General features: G+C 42.9%; 1 long non-coding RNA gene across 1 annotated transcript in view; it reads left to right on the forward strand.

Annotated features, from left to right (window-relative positions):
- LOC115073443 overlaps positions 1 to 16,918 on the forward strand; it is a 31,434-nt gene extending 14,516 nt beyond the window's left edge. The window contains exons 2-3 of the long non-coding RNA XR_003852022.1: positions 13,176 to 13,208; positions 15,759 to 16,918. This is a non-coding gene — a long non-coding RNA (uncharacterized LOC115073443). The remainder of the gene's footprint in view (positions 1 to 13,175; positions 13,209 to 15,758) is intronic.
- The last annotated feature ends 6,666 nt before the right edge of the window (positions 16,919 to 23,584 follow it).

Below are 23,584 nucleotides of genomic sequence, written 5' to 3' on the forward strand. Positions count from 1 at the left end.
CAGCACCTGCTTTACTAATGCACGCTCAGGCACCTCTCCTGGCAGGGGGCCGCACTGCCAAGGAGGCACTAGGGTCGATTGCATGCCCTTATTGCCTCCTTGGCAGCGGGTGCCCTGGAGAGGGCAGCTGGAAGATGGTTGAAAAATGGATGCTGAATATATCAGCATCTGTTTTCCTAACCAGTGCACAGCCATGGGTTTGGAAAATGGATGTTCGTTAACTGAATGTTTGTTTCCCTAACCTGACCGCTGGCACTTTTTTTTTTTTTTTTAATCTTTTAAACTTTTCATTCCTCTGGCTTAATTTGCCATGATACTAAGTTGGAAGATGTACAGAAAAGCAGGATTTTCTGCTTTTCTGTACAACTTTTTGGGCTGCTCAGAAATTAATGCCTGCTCTGGGCAGGCATTAATTTCTGAGTGTAAAAATATGTGGGTCTGCGCACAATTTTTTTTTTTTTTTTTTTTACATCTGGGGAGCATAGCTAATAGCTTCAGCAGCATGCATTTGCATGTGATCAGCGCTATCAGTTTCTCTGCGCATTGGATATGTGTTGTGGACACTCTAATCCCCTTATAGCATAAGGGGCCATGGACACATGTCCAACTGCAGGTGAACCAGTGCACTCAGCTGAGCACACCTTATTTCATCGTCCTGTATATGGGAGAAATGTATTCCATTCCTCCATGGAAAAGAAAAAAACTGTTGCTAGTGGACAAGAGTATACTTTATACCAGTGGTTCTCAACCTATTTTCTGTCGGAACACACCTGACAAATGGTTCTCACATGCATGACACACTGAACACATGACCATCATAGGGCTAAATGTAAAAGTACAGTTTGCATCCACAGGAACCCCCCTGACCCACAATTATGGATGTAAAGCAGAATTATGACATTCCCTGTACAACTCACCTAACAAAAAATATATTCTGGTTCTAGTGTCATCTCAGTAACAGCAACACAAACTCCTAATACCAGGCTCAATAGCCCAACTTATGAAAAGACAGCAGTTTATCACCAGTGCATATCCTCTTGAGAAAACACAACAAATAATACTGATACAAACACTTACATGCTAGTAAAATATCTCACCTCTGTCACATATACAGAACTGACCTAACGTACTCCCAGGATCTGCAGTAATGCACATAAACTAATCTGCACACAGTTAAACCTGTATTATGGAATGCACACAAACAGTAACAACCCTACCTATGAAAAGGCAACACTACAAATATTAAATCAGGCCCTAAACCCCAATACACCTCCTATTAGGAAAACAGAACTAGCCAAGCAGCTATAGATCCCCACACAGCAATAATTTTAAACTATACTAATAAGCAGAATAAATGTTTCACAAAAACTATGAACAGAATAATATCCAACAATTAAAAACTCATAACAATTATTTAAAATTCTCCAAACACCAGGCTGCAGTGCCATTTCCTCATTTTACCGGAGGAGACCGGAGGTAAATTACCTGCAACTTTTCCTGACTTGTTTAAGCCCATAAGATCGGCGCTTTTGGAGCTCTGAGCTGCAGTAACTACATTTCCTTTAACCGGAGGAGACCGGAGCAGAATTTCCTCAAACACAGCTGTTCGTGAGGTCAGAACGTCGGGGGTGGAGCCGGGCTCACGCCCATAAGACCGGCGTTTCAGAGCCCCGAAGTTGCTGCAGTGCCATTTCCTCATTTTACCGGAGGAGACCGGAGGTAAATTACCTGCAACTTTTCCTGACTTGTTTAAGCCCATAAGATCGGCGCTTTTGGAGCTCTGAGCTGCAGTAACTACATTTCCTTTAACCGGAGGAGACCGGAGCAGAATTTCCTCAAACACAGCTGTTCGTGAGGTCAGAACGTCGGGGGTGGAGCCGGGCTAACGCCCATAAGAACGGCATAGTACCGGCGCACCGCAGCCGCCGGCGCGTCGCCAAAGCCGCGCGCGCCTAAGGGGCGCGCGTGGCTTTGCTCGGCTTAGCTCGGCGTGCTTGGCCTTGCTAGGAGCTCTGATTGATTTTTGACGACACTGCAGCCACAAGTATATGTGAGAGATGAAACTAAGAAATTTGTCTGTGGTGAAGACTCCAAATAACAGCTTCTTCCAGACGTAAGTCTAAGACTTTTTTCCTCAATTTAGGATTGTATCTTGCCTGTGGTTAAGCGTTCCTCTTGTGTTATGCCACACACAAAGAGGAAGGCTAGGCTACGGGATTTGTCTTCAACATCAGTGTCAGATAATCAACCTAAAATTAAGGATTGCTTCACAAAAACTCCCATAGAAACTCCAGGAGGTGTCGCTGAAGGAACCGACCAAGAGCAGGGAGCGGTCCTTCTGACCCAGGATATATCATTAACCCCTGGAGCCCCAGAAACACCCGACCCACCATCTGGCAATAAAGACGGGATCTTCTATTTAGAAGACCCCAAAATAAAATTAGACTTTACAACTGCCATTGTGCAAGATACTGAGGGGAGTACAAACACCTCTTTGAATGTTCCAGAAATGGACTTTAAGGAAAGGAATGGGACTCCAACTCATCAAACTATTGCTGGATCGGCACTAATAGAGGAAGGAATTGGGGATATCCAAATGGGAGGAATAACTGAAGTTACGGTAATTACCCCAAGAGGATTTTCACTTGAAGAAATTGGGACAATGTTAGTGACATTACAGAAATCTATTAATAATATTGCTAATACTATGAAAGAAGTATTAAATAAAAACATGATGTTTCAGAATAAAATCGATAAGGTTCAGGAAAAAGTGAAGGAATTGGACAAGGTTCAATTCAACTTAATTACATCTGAGAAAATCTATAGCAATAAGTTGGAAATGATAGAAAATCAGATAAGACAAAATCATTTAAGGATACTCAATTTTCCTAGAACACATCTAATTTCGGCACATGACTTGTTTAAAAGTTATCTAATAAATATATTGGGTTATAGTAATGAAACTTTACCAGTAATTGATAAGATCTATTACATATCACAGAATCAGAGAACTGATAAATTGAATCAGGAAAATGAAGCTCAGGAAAATTTAAATTTGTCAGACTTATTGGAGAAATCCTTTGAAATGAATATAAACTTAAGAGCTACCCTTATTGTACAACTTTCCTTCCTATCTGAAAAATAATCTTTAATGAGATTTTATTTTAGAAAACAGAATAGTAAGTTCTATGGGCAAAATATAAGAATTTTCCCCGATATTTCAAGGGAGACACAGATTAGGAGAAAGGAATTTTTAACATTGAAAGGGTTGTCCCAACAAAAAGGGGTTAAATTTATATTGAGATTTCCCTGTCGCTGCGTTGCCTCATATCAAGAGAGGAAATATATCTTTAATCAACCGGCTCAGTTGAAATCCTATTTGGACTCCCTAGCCTAGAAGCCTCTATTAAGACTGGTATTAAGTGATGGGAGGGAGATAGGACAAAAAAAAAATTGAATATTATGTTTTCTTTAAAAGATACTGCTCTTAGGAGGTTTCTAAGTCTCTCCATATTCTTGATTTACCTGTTATTATTTCTTGTTATGACTGAATTTATTACGGAACTTGGTGTGTTTTTCTTATAATTATATTGTGAAGTCTAATATTGTTTCTTTGGTTCCGTGATTTTGTTTGTGTATATTGAAGTGAAAATATTCAATAAACAAATAATTAAAAAAAAAAAAATTCTCCAAACACCAATAAAATATTTCAAAACAGCAGACACATTCACATAATATTCAGTAATAATTGCAGTCCATCAAGAAAAAAAAAAAAGCCACCTTTACTAACCCCTCCAGCAGCTCTCCTACTCCTCTTCCATGCAGGCCAGTAGCACACACCAGAAGCAGTAGTGGCTGAAGCTCTGTACTCATGGTCCTCTTCCTTAGGGCCCACGACCAGTCTCTCTGTTTCTCACGCACACACATACCAGTCACACCCCCGTGAGCAGTTTCTGTTTTTCACACACCAATCATTTCTCGACCAGTCTTTCTCTTACACACACACACCAGTCACCTTCCCGAACAGTCTCTCTCTCTCATGCACACACACATACACAGGCTTCCCACTTCCATGTTCTATCTTACATATACAGGCTTCTCACTCCCATGCTGTGTCTCACATACACCCAGGTTTCTCACTCCTATGCTAGCTCTCACCACATGCACAGGCTTCTTATTCCCATAATCACTTTCTTTCTCTCTCACACACACATACCAGTTACACTCACATACCAGTTTCTGTCTTTCACACACCAATCATCTCCTGACCAGTCTTTCTCTTACACACACAGCAGTCACCTTCCCGAACAGTCTCTCTCTCTCTCTCTCTCATGCACACACACAGGCTTCCCACTCCCATGTTCTCTTTCAGATATACAGGCTTCTCACGCCCATGCTGTGTCTCACACACACTCAGGTTTCTCACTCCCATGCCCACTCTCTCCACATGCACTGGCTTCTCATTCCCATAATCACTTTCTCTTTCACACACACTGCAGTCATCTCCCTGACCAGTCACTTCCATTGTCTCTCCTATATACACACACATCACCTCTCTGACCAGTTTCTCTCTCACACACTTACATAGATGATCTCAGTCAAATGCTCTCACTTACACACAGGCTCTCAGTCACAGTTACACATGCACACTCTCAATCACACATACATTCTCTCACTTACAGATAGGCAGGCTGTCTCTCTCACACTCTCATTCACTTCCTGGATCCCTTGAGCACAAATGGCAGGAGCCTCCTCCTCTAGTCCCTGCACGCCAAGCGAGAAGAATCCCATCGGCCACTGGAGGCTCATGCTGCTGTCTCCTTTGCCGATTGCCAGCTGCTTTTGATTTTGCTCCAGGCCCACGCTACTTTTCCATGCGGCATGGCTCTTTATTCTTCCCACGCACCCTACTGCGCATCACTTCCTGTTCCGGGCCATTGGGGGGCAGGTTCAGGAAGAAGAAAAGGCCCAGCCACAGTTGCCAGCCTCCACTAACACTGCTGCCGTTCCCATCCGGGCTTGAACGTGCTGATAGCCTGGGCGGCATCGGCAGCAGTGGAAGATTGTCCGTCTCTCGCTTGGTGAAGGAAGAGGAGGGAAGAATAGTGGGAGACCGGTAGCACGCGACACACCTGCCGTTGCTTGGTGACCCACTGGTGTGTTGCAACACACCGGTTGGGAATCACTGCTCTATACAATATATCACCTTATCTATTGGTTTAAAATAAATGTACAATTATAGATACACAGAGGAATATGGACACATCATGGGGCGGATTTTAAAAGCCCTGCTCACGTAAATCCGCCTGGATTTACGCGAGCAGGGCCTTGCACGCCGGCGCGCCTATTTTCCATAGGCCAGCCGGCGCGTGCAGAGCCCCGGGACTCGCGTAAGTCCCTGGGTTTTTTGAGGGGGGCATGTCGGGGGACGGGGCCGATCGGCGCGGTGTTTTGGGGGTGGGCCCAGGGGCGTGGTTTCGGGCCGGGGCGGTCCGGGGGTGTGGCCGCGCCCTCCGGAACCGCCCCTGGATCGCGTCTCCGCATGCCAGCAGCCCGCTGGCGTGCGTGGATTTATGTCTACCTCCGGGAGGCGTAAATCCAGGGATAAAGGTAGGGGGGGGTTTAGATAGGGCCGGGGGGGTGGGTTAGGTAGAGGAAGGGAGGGGAAGGTGAGGGGAGGGCGAAAGGGAGTTCTCTTTGAGGCCGCTCCGATTTCGGAGCGGCCTCGGAGGGAACGGAGACAGGCTGCGCGGCTTGGCGCGCGCCGGCTGCCCAAAATCGGCAGCCTTCCGCGCGCCGATCCAGGATTTTAGCAGATACGCGCAGATACGCGCGGCTACGCGCGTATCTACTAAAATCCAGCGTACTTTTGTTTGCGCCTGGTGCGCCAACAAAAGTACGCAAAGGTGCACTTTTTAAAAATCTACCCCCATGTGTCTATGTGTATAATGTCTGTATTCCAACTTAGCTACCATAAGGAACTAGAGTTTAATGAGTTCTTTTCTGAGATGGGACTGCAGGTTAACTACAGTAGGGGGATAGGGAATAAAGCAATCTTTTTTAAAGTCAGACACAGATAATCACAAGCATAACAGAGCTCAAGCTGAGAGCCTTTTGCCGCAGTGCACAAGAGTAAGGTGCATCCTATATGTGAGATTAACTAAAGTACATACATTCCCTGCCCCACATTCCAGCATAATGCTACAGCTGATATAAGAAATGGGATAGACATGATTTAGAATTGTCTGTGCATAGGATATCATAAACACCCATACAAGGGTGGGTGGGACAATCTATTCTGATGACTATTTTAGCCACTGGGCTATGTTGTCACTTGCACAAAATCTGGGAGAATTTTCAATACCTTTGCCATACTTGCCTTGGAAATATTAGAAAGCAAAAGTGCTTTGGGGGCTATGCCCGTTCTTCAAACTCTGGGCAGCATCACTGTCATGGGGGGAGAGGTCAATGACAAAAGGGTCAGATTATGAAACAGGAAGGTGGTGTTACAGGTTACTACAGCCTGCTGTCTTTAAACAGCGAGCACTGATATACTGTCACATTTCTGCTTTGAAAACAGAAGCAACAGGGTCAGTGGAAGAGACATAGGTGGCAACGGCATGGCATCAGTAGAACCACCGATCTTATCATCAATTATTTATACAGATTATGATGGATTGGCCTGCGGAGGGCCTTGAGATGGGGAAAATATATCGAATACATTTATTCAGACCATGGTATCAGTCAACTAGTTCTTTGGGGTATTTAAGGTTAATGAAGCAATGTTAAAAACCAGAAAAACCCATGGCCTAGTGCTAGCAGAAGGGGATTTGCTAGTGGTGGACAATGATACTGAGGTACGATTTAGACACTTCAAGTTTAGTCTAATACACTATTATACAACCATTCAAAATAAATTCTAAGTAGTTTTCAATAAAATACATATTTACAATACCTTAAGATACATATCTTGAATATAACATAAATACAATGATAAACAGCAAAATGTAAAAAAAAAAAAGTGCATGCCTAAAAAGATGTCAAATAATGGCAACACGGTATATAAAAACTTATAATTAAATAGATAGATAAATAAATAAATAAATAAATAGATAAACATGGTCAAAAACATTAACAAAAACTGGATGGACACCATATTCAGTTCATAAGGTAAATTAGATAAAGACTTGTTTAAAAACCCAAGTTTAATTGTCTTTCAAATGATGCATAAGAGAACAGAGGGACAACATGATGTTATTTAGTGCACAGGATAAAATATTAATGCCCCATTAAAGTAGAGACTGGAACAGAGCAGTGGAGTTACACATTCAGTAAAGACCACAGGGGCAGGGCTCATTCAAAAAATGACAGGAAAAAAGGACAACATGAAAACATCACCAAAAATGGTGTGTGATTAAAAAAGGGTATGGATGGTCAGTCACTCCTTTGTATTACGGACCAGGAAAAGAGCAGCAACAAAAGCTGGAGGTGCAGCATGCGGTATATCTCCGGAGTGGCTGGAGAAAGGAATGAAGAACAGAGATAGCAGCTGGGAATTTTGGTGTAATATTTTGGCATGGGGGGTAACTTACACAGGCTGGCAGTTACAACCCAAACCAGAAGGCATGAGAACCACCTGCATGGCATGGCTGTTACCCCTCTGCTTTCTTTTTAGGGTTGTAACCTGCATGAAGCAGCAATTTGAAGCATATACACTTTGCTGGATGGAATGGATGGACTTTATTTTGGCATTAACCTGCTGTCAATTACTATGTTATTATGCTACCTTAGGAGAAAGCAGAAGGTGAATGAGGCAGAGAGGTATGAAGTGGTACCAACTGATTCTCATAGTTTTTGGCAGGTGGCAAGGGTGCATCCCAAGCTAGATATCATCATTATACACTTAGACATGACAGGCAACACAGTCATCACTGGGCCAGTCATCACTGGGCCAGTCACAGAGTAGTGTTTCATGTTTGGTTAAGGCATACATGCAATTAAGGCGACCTGGAGAGGAACCATTCTTGAGGCACAGTGATGGAACAGTGCTGGTGAACTTCCAGGTCCAAAGGGTGATGGCAAACTGCCTGGATATTACAGGCGAGGACCCTAAGAAATATTGGACCTCCTACTTTAAATGTGTGGCTGCACATCTAGCAAAGGAGCTGGGCATGGAGATTTGACAAATAGGGTGTTGGAAATCTGATAGATTCAGAAGTTATGGGAGGGGAGCACTGTTTTGGTAATAAATATACATGCCTGCTAGCTGTTTGTCTATTATAGCAGGAGAAAGGATAGCAGGGGATCAAAAAAACAGTTTGGATTGTTGGTCCCATAAAAGAGCAGTGAAGAAAAAGAGAGACAATGAGCGAGGTGTAATGATCTTGTGACAACATTTTGATTTGCACTTGCAGTGATATGAGAAGTTCAGGCTGATTTGTTTCTATTGCCTACCACTGAATAATTCCCAACACCTTTCTGTGAATCTTGCAAACCGCAGTCCTGAGGGTCACAATTAGTACACAGCTGCAGAAAACTGGGTATGTGTCTCGCCTATGCCACCGGTGTGAGAGAGTGAGCTGTAGTAATCCATGTGGGGTTCTTTACCTCCATGGCTGCAAAAACAGCCTGAATGTATTTTTTTTCCCTTTGGCAGGTCCTTTAAAAGGCATCACACTCTAGTAAGACTCCAGTTTTCTGCAGAACCAATACGGCAACTAGGACTGCATGCAGGTTAGAAACAAACAATGAGATGACCCAAATACCCCTAAATGGCTATTTACATACATTTCCTTTCTCAACAGGAAGCTTTCTCTAACATTCTAATAGCAATCAAATACGTCTCTTCTAGCCAAGTCCAATTTAATCCCTCCACCAAAGCAACACATGGTCATTGGTTGTTATTTGTTTCTCGTACATACATACATGTTGCCGGAGATATATAGTCAAACAGATCACAAACTCATCTATAAAACTGGCTGACTGAAGTTCACAATATGTTCAGATCATTCAGCTACCAGTAATATTTTCAGCTCAACTAATCTCTAATCGTAAAAAAGAATCAATTTACAACCTTGCATCATTTGATTTCCCCCTTTTTTTTTTTTTTGGTACAGCTTAAGTTTTCAGTGATCCATCAGATGGAGATCAATCTTTATTACTTCGTAATAGCACGCTGGAAATGCATCTGAGCTTACTAGCACACTGCCATTATAGTGCAGACCGGAATACAGAAATTGAGAATTTCAAGCCTCCCTGGCTAATCTGAAAGTGCTTCTGCTGGGGGAAAAAAAAAAAGTGCTCATGAAGCAAGAAATATCCACTCCACTTCTACAATACTGCATACATTCACTGAAATCCGTAAATATGATCAAAGACATGAGGAGTGACAGGAAGTGTCTTCTCCTCTAACTGTTACTTCTGAGAGAAAAAAAAGGAATAAGACACCCCCCTCTCCATAAAAAATCTGGAGGCACTTACATCTCAGCCTCAAGGAGGGATTCTACAAACTAGGGATGTGCAGAGGGACGCCATACGTTGCATTCGTGATTTGGATTCGTCGGGGAGAAAATGCTTTGCATTCGGCCATATGGCACCCCGATGCGTTAATATGGCGAATTCTATTCGTGTCCCGACTAAAATTAAAATTAACTACAACCCCCCATCCTCCTGACCCCCCCAAGACTTACCAAAACTCCCTGGTGGTCCAGCGGGGAGTCCGGAAGCCATCCCCTGCACTCTCACACCCTCGGTGCCGGTTTCATCATGCCGCCGATAGCCTGTGTCACAGGGGCTACTGGTGCCATTGGTCAGCCCCTGTCACATGGACACCAGCGCCATCTTGTGCTCCTACCATGTGACAGGGGCTGACCAATGGCACCGGTAGCCCCTGTGACTTAGTATGGACAAAGGCTATTGGTGCCATTTTGAGTACTGGCATCGGACGGCCGGAGTGCAGGAGGTCGCTCCGGGACCCCCAAGGACTTTTGGCCAGCTTGGGGGGACCTCCTGACCCCCACAAGACTTGCCAAAAGTCCAGCGGGGGTCCGGGAGCGACCTCCTGCACGCCGCAGTCCGATGCCAATACTCAAAATGGCGCCGATCGCCTTTGCCCTCGCTATGTCACAGGTACCGACGGTCGGCCCCTGTGACATAGTGAGGGCAAAGGCGATCGGCGCCATTTTGAATATTGGCAGCAGATCGCCTTTGCCCTCGCTATGTCACAGGTACCGACGGTCGGCCCCTGTGACATAGTGAGGGCAAAGGCGAATGGCACCATTTTGAGTATTGGCATCGGACTGCCGGCATGCAGGAAGTCGCTCCGGACCCCCGCTGTACTTTTGGCAAGTCTTGTGGGGGTCAGGAGGCCCCCCCCAAGCTGGCCAAAAGTCCCTGGGAGTCCAACGGGGGTCCCGGAGCGACCTCCTGCACGCCGGCCGTCCGATGCCAGTACTCAAAATGGCGCCGATAGCCTTTGCCCATACTATATCACAGGGGCTACCGGTGCCATTGGTCAGCCCTTGTCACATGGTAGGAGCACAAGATGGCACCGATGGCCATGTGACAGGGGCTGACCAATGGCACCGGTAGCCCCTGTGACAAAGACTATCAGCCCGTGATGAAACCGGCACCAAGGGTGTGAGTGCATGGGATGGCTCCCGGACCCCCCGCTGGACCACCAGGGAGTTTTGGTAAGTCTTGGGTGGGTTCAGGAGGGTGGGGGGGTTGTTTAAATTTTTATTTAGGTGGCCGTATAATTTGGCGAATATTTGTGTATTCGTGGGGAATTGCTATACGTTTCGCTTCCCCACGAATACTACGAATAGTGCAGTATACGTTGTGGATCGCCAATACGGCAAAAACGAATGCACACCCCTACTACAAACTCAATGTTATGAAAAAACTAAAACCCTTACTGCACCCCAATGATTTCCGTACTGTCATCCAGGCCACTCTCTCTTCCAAATTGGATTACTGCAATTCCCTCTTCCTTGGCCTACCCTACTCCTCCATAAAACCTCTCCAAATGCTGCAGAATGCAGTAGCCAGAACCATCTCCAATGCACGTAAATACGATCACATCACCCCCATCCTCAAAGACCTTCACTGACTCCCTGTACCTTCCCGTATCCTCTTTAAAACCCTCACTACTATCCACAAAGCCATATTCACACACAACTCTAACTGGCTTGACGAGCCGCTCCGCCTCACATGCTCTAATCAGCCCACCAGAACCTCCAACAAAGGGACCCTCCATGTGCCCTCCCTTAAAAAAAAGGCACATTTCTCCTCTACAAGGGATCGGGCCCTCTCCATTGCCGGGCCTACGCACTGGAACTCACTCCCGACCAACCTTAGGCTAGAGTCATGCACCTTGAAATTCAGATCCCAACTAAAGACTTGGCTCTTCAAACAAGCCTAACCCCAAAACCTTTAATAGCCCCCCTGCCTACTCGCCCCCCCCCCCCCACCTCTCCGGCTGTTACCCTATCCATGTACATAGTTATCTTATAACTGCATTGCATTTTTTTTCCAAGTTGCCCTTTGCGTTGTTCTTTCTCTTTCTATGCTATCCCTTTCTCTTCTTTGTATCCCCCTCCCTTTCCCCTGTTTATTGAAATTTTCCTTTTCTATAGTTCCGCTGTAAACCGACATGATGTTTCGACTAATATCGGTATAGAAAAAAAAAATCTTAAATAAATAAATAAATAAATAAATAAATAAATTTATTCCACTGCCCGACTTCCTTGTCGTACTCTGATTTAGTGGTCCCCCAAAATGTCCTCTCTCCAACCTCCCCGTAACTTCCACCAGTGCCTGACTGCAGGGTATGGCACACAGCAAAGCTCCCACCTTTATCATCTGCGGGAGATGGAAAGGGAACAAGGGCTAAGCACGGTGGATGATAAAGGCAAGCTGGAGTAGCCCTCCTTAAATATATATATATATATTGGGCTGGATTTAAAGTGGAAGTTGAACAGGGCTCTCTGCCTGCTTCTTTCCCTGTGGACGTATGTGCCCCTCCGCGACCAGCCCGCTCACAAGGACTCTGCGTGACTGCTAAGGCCAAGGATAGAGCGCATGATATGGAGGTGCTTCTCCCCTCTCCCCTCTCCCCTTCCCCCTTCCCCCTTCCCCCTTCCCCCAACTCCACACCCTCACAAGAGTGCAAGAAATGGAGTAAGCAAGCGTGCCTATGTCAGACTTGATGCTCTGGGTACTCTTTGATGGGTACTGTAGTACCCAGGCTGTTAAAGTAAGGTAAACTAGTATTGGGAACAGGACCTTATTATGCATTGTTTAATTGCACCCCTGAGGCCAGCCATGAACTTAAGTTCAGTCTATTGAAAACTTATCAACATATTTTTGTTTGTTTGACCTTCACAGAAAACCCATTGCAAGGAGATTTAGGTAAAAATACTCATAATAGAACATCCGTATGACTAAAATAAATAAAATACATACACAGAGCAAAATGCCATGCACAAACCTTTAAGCAGAAACTTGATTGTAGCTCTGTTAAAGCAGGGGTAATAATTCATAACTGAATAAATTGCCATGCTGAGATTTTACACAAAAAAACTCAATTGCAGTTAAATTCGAGCTGGATTTTAAAAACCTCTAGATTGTAGACTCTCTTAAATAAACATCTAACCCCCTCCCCCTCATGAGACATGACTACCTTCCCACTTTCAGTGGCCAAGTTATTATTATTCTATAAGATGTTCTAAGTTTGGTGTCACTGGGTGTTCTCAAAAGGGGTTGATGCAGAAATATCCTCCTTTTGGGGAACTTTTAACAGGATTAATGGGAACAATCCCATCCAAAGAGTCCCTCAGGATTCCATTTAACTAACTAAAGTTTAATACTAAAATATATTCTTTCACATAAGACAGATCTCTTATGCTATATTTTCAGTAACAATATATTCCTTGTTTTATCTAATATAACATATATGTATATATATAAAAACTATGTATTTTTCTCTTCTTTGCTTTATAGCTACCATCACTAGTAATACCTATGATGGAATATAATCAAGTTCCTAGCTTCTATTCAAGCTTTCAGTCAGATAATTATCAGCTAATTAAAAAATATTATTTCATACAGTAAGAATTGTCTCTGTTGTGTATTTCTAAGAATTGATTCTTTATGTTTATTTTGTGTCTTTCTAGGTTTCCAGATTAACCAAATATGGAGCGCTCTAGGTAAGTATATATCTCCTCTATTTTCTTTTCTTTGACTGTTCTTGTGTCTGTCTTATAGGATCATTCATCAAAATACGTTATGTTACCCTTTTATAGAGTCCATTAAGCTAGGGTGAGAGAACATAGTAGAAATGTCATCTTTGTGAAACTTTCCTCACTCCAAATGACGTCAAATCTTCACCAAGGTGTAATGTGCTGTTCAGCTTCTCACTCTACATGCGAAACTGGCCCCTAAACCCTAAACCACCACTAGCACCTCACCTCAACCTATCAGGTGGCCCTCCTTTAGAGATATAAATACCTAACTTCTATGAGGGCCTTGTAGATAGACACTCTCTCTTTCTCTCTCTCTCTCTCCTTCCTATCTCAAATCAAAATGAGAGTCTGTCTCCTTACACCAACCAATCATCTGCAGCCTATTATATGCATGTTCCCTCAAGCATCCTTCACTGTTAACACATTATTAAGTTTTTTACTTTGTTTTTTTTATTCCTCTCTGGCATACACTCTCAACCTTCCTACTATCTTAATTAAGCTACCCAAAAGTCTCAGCTTTGCAGCATTTGTATTAGCATAACCTGACTTTACCTTTACAAGATAAAGTGTATCTTATCACACATTCACACCTTCACACAGCTCATTCACTCTTTCTTTACACATTTCATATATCTTCTTTTCATTTATAGATCACAATGGTTTGCAAAGTGACATTCATAATTGTAACACAATGAATAGACAAAAGGGATTTGTTTATTTATTTATTATTTATGTGTATTCACTATTCTTTCCCTTTTTCTTTAATGTTCTATCACTTTTTAGGCCTTCTAGACTGAGCACCTTGACAGTGCTCTACTGTTGAGATTCTAAACTGTACTCTTTTCTTGCTTTCCTAGATCTATGCGCCATGATGTCATCAGGCTCTATTTTCTTATATCTAGGCCAGATGTTTCCTTAACTTGCATTGCTTAGCCTGTCCAAGAACTTGGGTCACCTAAATAGGATTTTTAGAATTTTACTATTATTTTATTTTAATTCAGGGCAATCTGATATTTTATTATGGATCTGTGATTTTCACTGTTTTTATATTGCTGCACCGACCTGTTCACCCATCACTAGTGAAGCCATAACCATATATTCCCCAGATATGGTTTCAGAATTTTCCTGGTTTCCATAGTGGTCATTGGTTCTTCTGGGATGTTTTGGCTAGTCCACTAGTTCTAGGGGTGGTTGGACACTACCATTTGTCTTAAAATATTTATTTTGTTTTTGTTACTGATATCTAAAAGTATTTTTCTCATTATACTGGTCCAAATTTAAATGAATTATACTGGGCCAATAAAATTTATGCAGGTCATTTTCACTTTTTAAAATCACTTTTCAGCACTTGGTAGACATTTATTATAATCATTTAAAATTGTATAATTTGTTTTTACAAATACTGCCTGGGTTGGTATTTCCAGGGTCTCCTCTGGTGCCATTGCTAAAATTTGCTAGTTTCTAGGGATGTTTAGGGGGTTTTAGCCCTAATTACCCACTTTTCCAACCTGGGCTGACAACATTCTTTAAAATAGCTTCAGTGGTCAGGAAGTGGTGTTGGACAGTGGCCAGAGTCTCCATACCTGGCCACCACCTTCATTTTTCTTCAATTTTACTTAGTATGCTTTATTTTGGCAAAATTGAGGGCCCTCTTTTTAGTCAATAAAAATGTAACTTTATTAAAATTGCATTTCAAATCAGAACATATTAAACATATTAAAATTATTAAAAGTATATTCAAATCAAAACATATCATACATATTAAAGCCATATATTACATATTAAAAATATTAACAGCATATTAAAAGCGTACTAAAATCATTAAATATCATACATTAAAAAAACAGGTACATAGCCTCCCTGCATATTTCATTTATTTTAAATCAAATTTAACATTTGGATTGAATGGTATGCATGAGGTGACGGATATAGTTAGAGGGAGGAAAATAAGAAAGTGGGTGGAGAAGTCAGAAGAACGGGGAGGAGGGCATGCATGAGAGGGTAGGAAGAGAGTGGCATGCATGAGGTGGAGGATACAGTTAGAGAGGGGTAAAGAAAGTGGATGGAAGAGTCAGAGGAAGATCTTGTATGGCAGATAATCTGGGAGGGGGAGAGCATTGCCAAGGATGTCAGCAGTCTATTGATGATGACCAGGAGAGTGGATCAGCTGAAGCATCACAGGTAAGACACTATGGCGGCTGCTGGCTGTCAAGACCAGACACATCCATGACAGATATCCTGTATGTACCACAACATATGGCACCAGCATAGGCGGCATTTCTACAGGCGTTACAGGGGTCAGCTGTGGGGCTCCAGTTGATGGCATTGTCCCAGCAACAGGAACACCACTCCCCAGCATTAATGTGATGGTGGACCAGCTTGCAGCTGAATTGATTGCAAGGCAGGAAGTTGTTGAGACCAGTGTGGCGGCAGGATGGATAGCTATATATGCTATGATGGAACACATAAGGAAGGAAATTCATTGGCTTCAATATATTTTTTGTTGTTTTCCAGCCAGTGGAGCCCGCCACAGAGGGTCCTTGCGACTGTAACCAGCATCTCCTGCCAAAAAATTGGAAATTCAGCAATCCTTTAACTCGCTGTGTGCAAGGTTTTAAAATAAATCATGCTGATGATGTATTGATATAACCCTATACAGCTTAAATGTTCAGCGGAATAATGGTCTCTGTGCTGGGAAATCCCTTTATGTCATTTCTGCCTCCCTCTCTGGTTGAGGCTGCTGGTTAGCTGCATCCAGCATGCAGTGAGCCAATAGCACAGCATACTGGTCTAACATTGTGGATTTAAGATGCATGACCTTGGGAAAGTTGTTTTTATAGGTGCAGAGCACTTTAAAAGCAGTTGGATAGGATTAGTTAATATTATTGTGCATTAACAGACTTTTTCTGTGTCTTATTCATCCAAAAATAATAATGACAACAGAAAAGCTGTAGATAAAACTGTTATTTCCATGATAAATCCATGCAAAACTCGCATTATTATAATGCCAGAGGCAAAAGTAACCCTTATTTATATGATATGTCCACATTTGCATACTAATTTGCAAAAATTAGAGATTTCCACGTGCTCTTGCACATAGCGTGCAATCTGGCTTATTATCATGCAGTACTAGGCATTAACACATTGTATTTGTTAAACATTGTGCGCTGTTGCACTATTGCTGCTTAGCAAATGACCCTATAAGTTTGTACCTTAGACAATGGAGGGTGAAGTGACTTGCCAAGGTCAAAAGGAGCGATAGCAGGATTTGAACCCTGATTTCCAACCCACTGCTTTAACAAACAGGCCATGCCAAAATGTAATACACAATATCTTTGGATAATCTTTATGCTAGTGTGATAAAAGGTTTAAAAAAACCCTGCAATAGTTGAAATAAATGTCATCACAATTATAAACAAAGAACAGATTGAAAGAAACAGAAAATCAATATAAAAAGCTACAAAGCATCACAGAATTATAAGAAATTGCATTTCTGTAACATAAAGAAATGTCATTCCAGTGGTTGACAGTCCTGTAAGAGAACACATGAGAATGTGTGCCTAGGGTTAGTGTTTGTCAATGATTCAGTTTACTGGTATACGAAGAGGACTCGACATCTATCTCCTTCCCCACCCTGATCCCATCCAACAAAACGCCTGGATTTCTGTATTAACCAAATTTATCAGGCAGCTGTGAGCAGCTAGTTGAATCATCCAGAGAGAAGTCAGGTATAGAAAACTATCAAGGGCATTCTTTATTCTACGATGTGCCGGTATCGTGTGTGGTACAGCCTTATTGCACGCGATAAGTCCCTACTGCACATGATACTGGCCGCAGCGCGGTGGTATTATTCTAAGAGGAAGGGGAGGAGTGTAGGTGGGGTTTGGGTGGAGTTATCTCCCGGCAGTGCTGCGGGCGATAATGTTGTTCACATTATTGCTGGCAGCACCGCAGGAAATAACGTAACCTTTTCCCGTGGCACAATGGAGGTGATACTATGTGGCGCAGCTGCACCGCAGTGGGAGATGCGGCTGGCTGCTTACTATCGCCCCCTTCCCCTTTTTTTTTTGTGCCTCATCTAGGGGTGTTTTTGTTAAAATTGGTCTTAGTCTATTGTGCATTCCAGGGGTTAATCTCTCCACTCTCTATTACAACTGATTTATATTGGGCTTCATCGGATACTTTTAAAGTGTACATTTACGATATTCCTATCTAACATGGTGCTACATGAATATCAGTGGATCTATTAAGAGAAAGATAGATTATGGTGCTTGTGTAGCTAAACCTGGTTATTTTGAAAATGGAAAGGATTCAGGTGTTTTCTCAGCCTGACAAAGGGAATCCATACTCTATGTTCTAGGACTACAGCTGGCATGGCTTATGTTTGTTCCATTTCCCATTATTGCTGAATCACAAAAAATAATTGACAAAGGGCAATTAAAATTTCCGTTAAAAATCTTTGTCCCTTGAATGCATTCATATTCCATATCTTGTTCTTACTGGAACAGTAACTATCACAGAAGAAATCAAAATGATAATGACCAGCAAGGAGTCTGATTTTAAATCAGCTTATCAACACATGCAAGGATTTCACTTTATAAATCACCCTTAATGCAAGTGGTATGCAGAAGCACTTTACAAGTCACAATGAACTGCAGCCATCATTAAGTTCAAATGGAAATGCTAAGAAAAAGAAATACAGATTTTATAAAGAAGAGAGTGAGAGAGAGCAAATGAGATTAAACACAAGGAAACTGTGTTACTTCTTTGGGTCATATGAGAGGCAATTGGAATTTTAATCTATTTTTTTTTTTTTACAAACTCTTCACTCTAACCATAATAGCAGATGCAAAGTAATATCAAGTCTTCTGTCTTTTTCTACATAAAAGAAAAATACAACTTTTTTTTCTGTGGAATAGAATGGTAGAGTAGTTGCAGATTAAGGCATCAAAATTAGGAACAGGTCACATGAGTTCCAATTAAATTGTAACATTCTGCAAAAGTGAGAGCTTCTGATAGATGTTTACCTGGAAAAACTACAAATTGCTTTGGATAAATAAATCTGCTGTTCAAATTGTATAAATGTGGACCATTTGCAACTCATCTTGAGTTTCTGTAATTGAAATGTAAGCTCCAGCTCAAATGGTGATATTCGCACAATTCTTTTTTAAATGTAAAAATAGAGGCAAGCAAAATAATGCAATATGACTGGAATTAATTTAGAGCTCCATCATTCATCCAGGTCAGGCCAATCAGATGGGATTAACTCCTGGACCAGAAAAGACTGATCTGGTAAAAATCGCAATCAAATGAAACAAAACTTTGAAAGACTTCTGATAGGTATATTCATGAGGCTGACCATTCCAGTAGAGTAGATTTAACAAGGCGGAGGCCTTCTGACAATAGTAGAAGTCTCTCCCAGAAATTAACTACTACATTGGCTGCATTTTTATACATTCTGTTTTTTTGACACAAAAGAAGTGAGTGTAACGTGTAAGGCACTCAAAATCCCATGCACACCAGCTAATTTTCAAAGCAGATTTATACAAATAATTCATGCTAAAATCTATGGGGCAGATTTTCAAAGACCTACGTGCACCGGGCCTATATTCAAAAGGTCCAGCGGCGAGCGTATGTCCAGGGCTTTTCTAAATGGGCGGGCAGAGCTGGTCTGGGGGCGGGCCAGATTGTCCAGGGGCATGGCATGGTGATCCGGGGGTGGTTCAGGAGTTGGGGCCAAGGACTCCGGCACAGTGGCCGAGGGATCACGCGCCAGCACAGCACTTGGGGAAGGTGGGGGAAGGAAAGTTTCCTCCGAGGCCGCTCCAATTTCAGAGCGGCCTCGGAGCGAACAGGGAAAGCCAGCTGGTCTCCCCAAGGGCTTGGTGCGCGCAAGGTGCACTAGTGTGCATCCCCTTGCATGCGCCGACCCCTCATTTTATAACATGTGCACGGCTGCACAATTTAACTCAACATAAGATGCTATAAAATTATCTTCTTAGCATATTATTCAGTATGGCATAGGTGCTTTTCAGTAAGTGATGAAAAATTACAGCTATTGAATATATGAAAAAACATAGAATAGAGACTGAGGAATCCTGATGATAAGATAAAGTGAATTTGTTCTACAACAGAAAAAAAACAGCATAAAACAAAGTTTATTGTGGTCCTAACTGAATGCTCTTAGCATATGTCTAATAGGTTGAAATGTGTAAGATTAAGGCTTCTTTTTTTAATTTTGTATTAACAAGAATTGTTTCAGTAAGCATTTTCTCACACTTATTTGATTTTTGTGAATATTTCTAGTATTTTTAATTTTTTTTATTAATGTTCTGTTTGTATCAGTGCAAATACCTACATTGCATGGACTCAGTGTTTTTATGGGAATTATGATAAAGATGACTTTTTTATGAACACAGCTGTGCAAAACAAAGTCCGTTATGATTCCTCAGTTCACTTTACTTCAGCTTATTATTTGTGTGAATGATTTAATTGAGTTTTTAAGTTAAATTATTTTTTATTTTTCCTCTTTGTTGTTTGTTTTAATTTTTATTTAATTAAAAAAATATATATGTCACTCTATCCAAGAGTCTATGCAGCTTATAAAATACATACATAATGAAATACTAAAAACAATGACAGCATCATAAAACAACATAAAATACAGTAAAATAATAATTGTCTAATAATTAGAATTACTTTAAAGAGGTGAGCTTTTAGGTTTTTCCTGAAGGTTTTTAAGAACATTATTTTGCAGAGCAGAGCAAGAAATAAGTTCCATCAAGAGGGACTCATAACAGAGAAAATCCTTTCTCAGCCTTCCACAAGTCATATTGCAAAATGAGTAGTAATATTTAACACTATGTAACGGCAGAAGATCCCTGATGCAGGGGCTAAAACAAAGTCCCAGGGCTATGTTTACTCTCCCAGATCTCCAAAAGGCTCTTGCATCAAACTTCAGCCCTGGGGGCTGGGGTTCTCCAGTGGGGAGGAGGTCTAGGTCTGTGGGGCCCTGGATAACCAGGATGCACAATCACTCTCACACTTAACTGGATATTCACGATGAGGGGCCAGTCGATCCAAAAGGCCACACTTGAATAAAAGCCTCAGAGTCTAAGGCTGATGTTCAAATGGGAAATAATATCCAGGTAATGATTCAAAAAATCCTGAATAAAATTAGGAAAATACAAGTCAAGAAAAAAATAGGATTCTTTGTCCATAGTGCATCTTTCGATGACTTATGCGTGGGCGCAGATTTGTTTACGCAACCCGCCGCAAACAAATCTACGCCTGATTTTATAACATGTGCGTGCTGCCGTGCGCATGTTTAAAATCCGGGCTCGGCGCAGGCAAGGGGGTGCACACATGTGCACCTTGTGCGCGCTGAGCCCGAGGGGAACCCCGATGGCTGTCCCCATTCCCTCCAAGGTCGCTCCAAAATCAGAGCGGCCTTGGAGGGAACTTTTTTTCTGGCCCCCCCCCCCCACATTCCCCTCCCTTCCCCTATCTAACCCACCCCCCCAGCCCTACCTAAATCCCCCCTATCTTATTTTATTTCTTACTCCTGCCAGAGGCAGGCGTATCTTGGTGTGCTGGCAGCCTGCTGGCGTGCAAACCCCCGACACGGCTGGAACGGAGGAGGGCTTGGGACACACCCCCGGACCTCCGTCATACCCCCTGACCCACCCCCGGACCACCCCCTGACCCCAGACATGCCCCAGGACACGCCCCCGGACTGCCATCATGCCCCCAGACCCGCCCCCGGACTGCCCACTTTTAAAAGCCCCGGGACTTACGCGCATCCAGGGGCTTTTGTGCACCACCGAGCCTATGCAAAATAGGCTCGACATGCGCACGGGCATATTTTCTCAGGTTACGCGCATAGGGGTAGATTTTCAAAGGGGTATGCGCGTAAGATAAGCGCGTACCCCCCGAAAACCTACCCCAAACCCCCCCTGTGCACGCCGAGCCTATTTTGCATAGGTTTGGCGGCGTGCGCAAGCCCCAGAGCTTTGCAAAGGGGGCGTGTTGGGGGCATGTCGGGGGCGTGTCGGGTGGGTGGCACAAATTTCAGGGCGGGGCGGGAGGCATGTTGGGGGCGTGACGCCGGGCCGGGGTCATGGTCGAGGCCTCCGGACCAGCCCCCGGGTTGCATGATGGCGCGCCAGCAGCCTGCTGGCGCGTGCAGATTTACACCTGCTTTCGGCAGGCGTAAATCTGCAAACAAAGGTAGGGGGGGTTTAGATAGGGCCGGGGGGGTCGGTTAGGTAGGGGAAGGAAGGGGAAGGTGAGGGGAGGTGGAAGAAAAGTTCCCTCCGAGGCCGCTCCGATTTCGGAGCGGCCTCGGAGGGAACAGGCAGCGCCTGCCGGGCTCGGCGCCCGCAGGTTGCACAAATGTTCACCCCCTTGCACGCGCCGACCCCGGATTTTATAAGATACGTGTGGCTACGCGCATATCTTATAAAATCCAGCGTACTTTTGTTCGCGCCTGGTACACAAACAAAAGTACGCGCGTGCGTAAATTTATAAAATCTACCCCATAGCCTTTCAAAATCTACCCCATAATTTACTATTTGAAAGGATATCACTCAGTTTGGTGAGAATAACAGTGATGTATGATTATAAAAATTATTAGAATATACAACTTGGTGTTAGTGCATAGCATATGAGCAGATCAATGATATCATAGAAAGAAAAAATGGAGACCACATAGAAAAAACTGAAACCAAACACAAAACATATTTGAATAAAGTGCAAAAGATATGATCTTTTTAGCTCATATGTACTCAATTTGTCAGCTACAGAATTCTGAAAGTTACAGCAGAGATAATTTAAAATAGAATGAAGGGAAAAATCATAACTAAAGCCTTGCATTACTTATTCACTATCTAATCCTATAGTTTGTATAAAAGGTGAGTCTGAATCAACAAAACCTGTACAATGTGAAGTACACGCTATCAGCTGAACTAAACACAGTGGGGCAGATTTTAAATGTACGCCCGATTTAATAACATGTGCACGCAGCCACGCGCATGTTGTAAAATCTGGGGTTGGCACACGCAAGGGGGTGCACACATGTGCACCTTGCACGCGCCGAGCGCTAGGGGAGCCCCGATGGCTTTCCCCGTTCCCTCCTAGGCCACACCGAAATCGGAGCGGCCTCGGAGGGAACGTTCCTTCTACCCCCTCCCACCTTCCCCTCCCTTCCCCTATCCATCCCGCCCCCAGCCCTACCTAAATCCCACCACCTTTATTTTGTTATTTATGCCTGCCTCTGCCTCTGGCAGGCGTAACTTGTGCGCGTTGGCCAGCTGCCGGCGCGTGATCCCTCGGCATGGCCGCTGTGCCAGAGGCCTCGGTCCCACCCCGCCCCTTTCACAAAGCCCCGGGACATACGTGCATCCCGGGGCTTGCGTGCGTCGCCGAGCCTATGCAAAATAGGCTTGGCGCGCAAAGGAGTGGTTACACGCGTAAATCCTGAGGATTTACATGCATGACCCTTTTAAAATCCACCCCAGTGTCTTTCAGCCCATCACTTTGCTTGTTTTTATTCATTCCTTCATATGCTGCACTGGACTGCATACAAAAAATTTCAACATACTGTAACTCTCAGAAGTCAGTTGACAAATTGAGTACATATGAACTAAAAAGATCATATGTTTTGCACTTTATTCAAATTTGCTTTGTGTTTGGTTTCACTTTTTCTATGTGGTCCAGCATAAATAAGATTAATAACAATCTTGGTCTGAAAGATTTTTGTGATTAGAATTTTCCAGTCAGAGGATCGAATCTATGTTCCAGATTAATTAAGTAGCTGCAATACTGAGGTATGCGGGGTTGTTTATATGCGTTTGGACACAATGATATGTGTATATATTTTTAATAACAGAAGTCTATGCGCTGACACTACTTGTGCTTATTCAGGTTTATTCTTCACTCCAGTTAACATCCACTAAGAGAATGCCTAAGCATATCACTATACTTAACCACCAAAATTTCTATATTGCCAATAATTGAAATATGCACATATGTATGTGTTTGCGTAATGATATGTGTTACTGTTTACTTGTGTATTATTATAATTTCTTATAATTTCAGTCAATTTTAATGTTTACACACTCATGTATGTTGTTTGATTTATTTTTTCTTATTTGTGTTTTAATTTGTATTTAATTTTAATTTAAGTAGATCCTGAGGCAGCTCTTCAAAAAAGAGCAAAACTCAGCCAGAGTCGGGCTTGAATATTGTCAGAATAAAAGTTGTTTTTTTTTCATATACCTAGCAGTGAATGAAGACATAGACTTAATTGACATCTCAGAGACATGGTGGAAGGAGGATAA

The sequence above is a fragment of the Rhinatrema bivittatum genome, chromosome 1, assembly GCF_901001135.1.
Source record: "Rhinatrema bivittatum chromosome 1, aRhiBiv1.1, whole genome shotgun sequence".
Lineage (NCBI taxonomy): Eukaryota > Metazoa > Chordata > Amphibia > Gymnophiona > Rhinatrematidae > Rhinatrema > Rhinatrema bivittatum.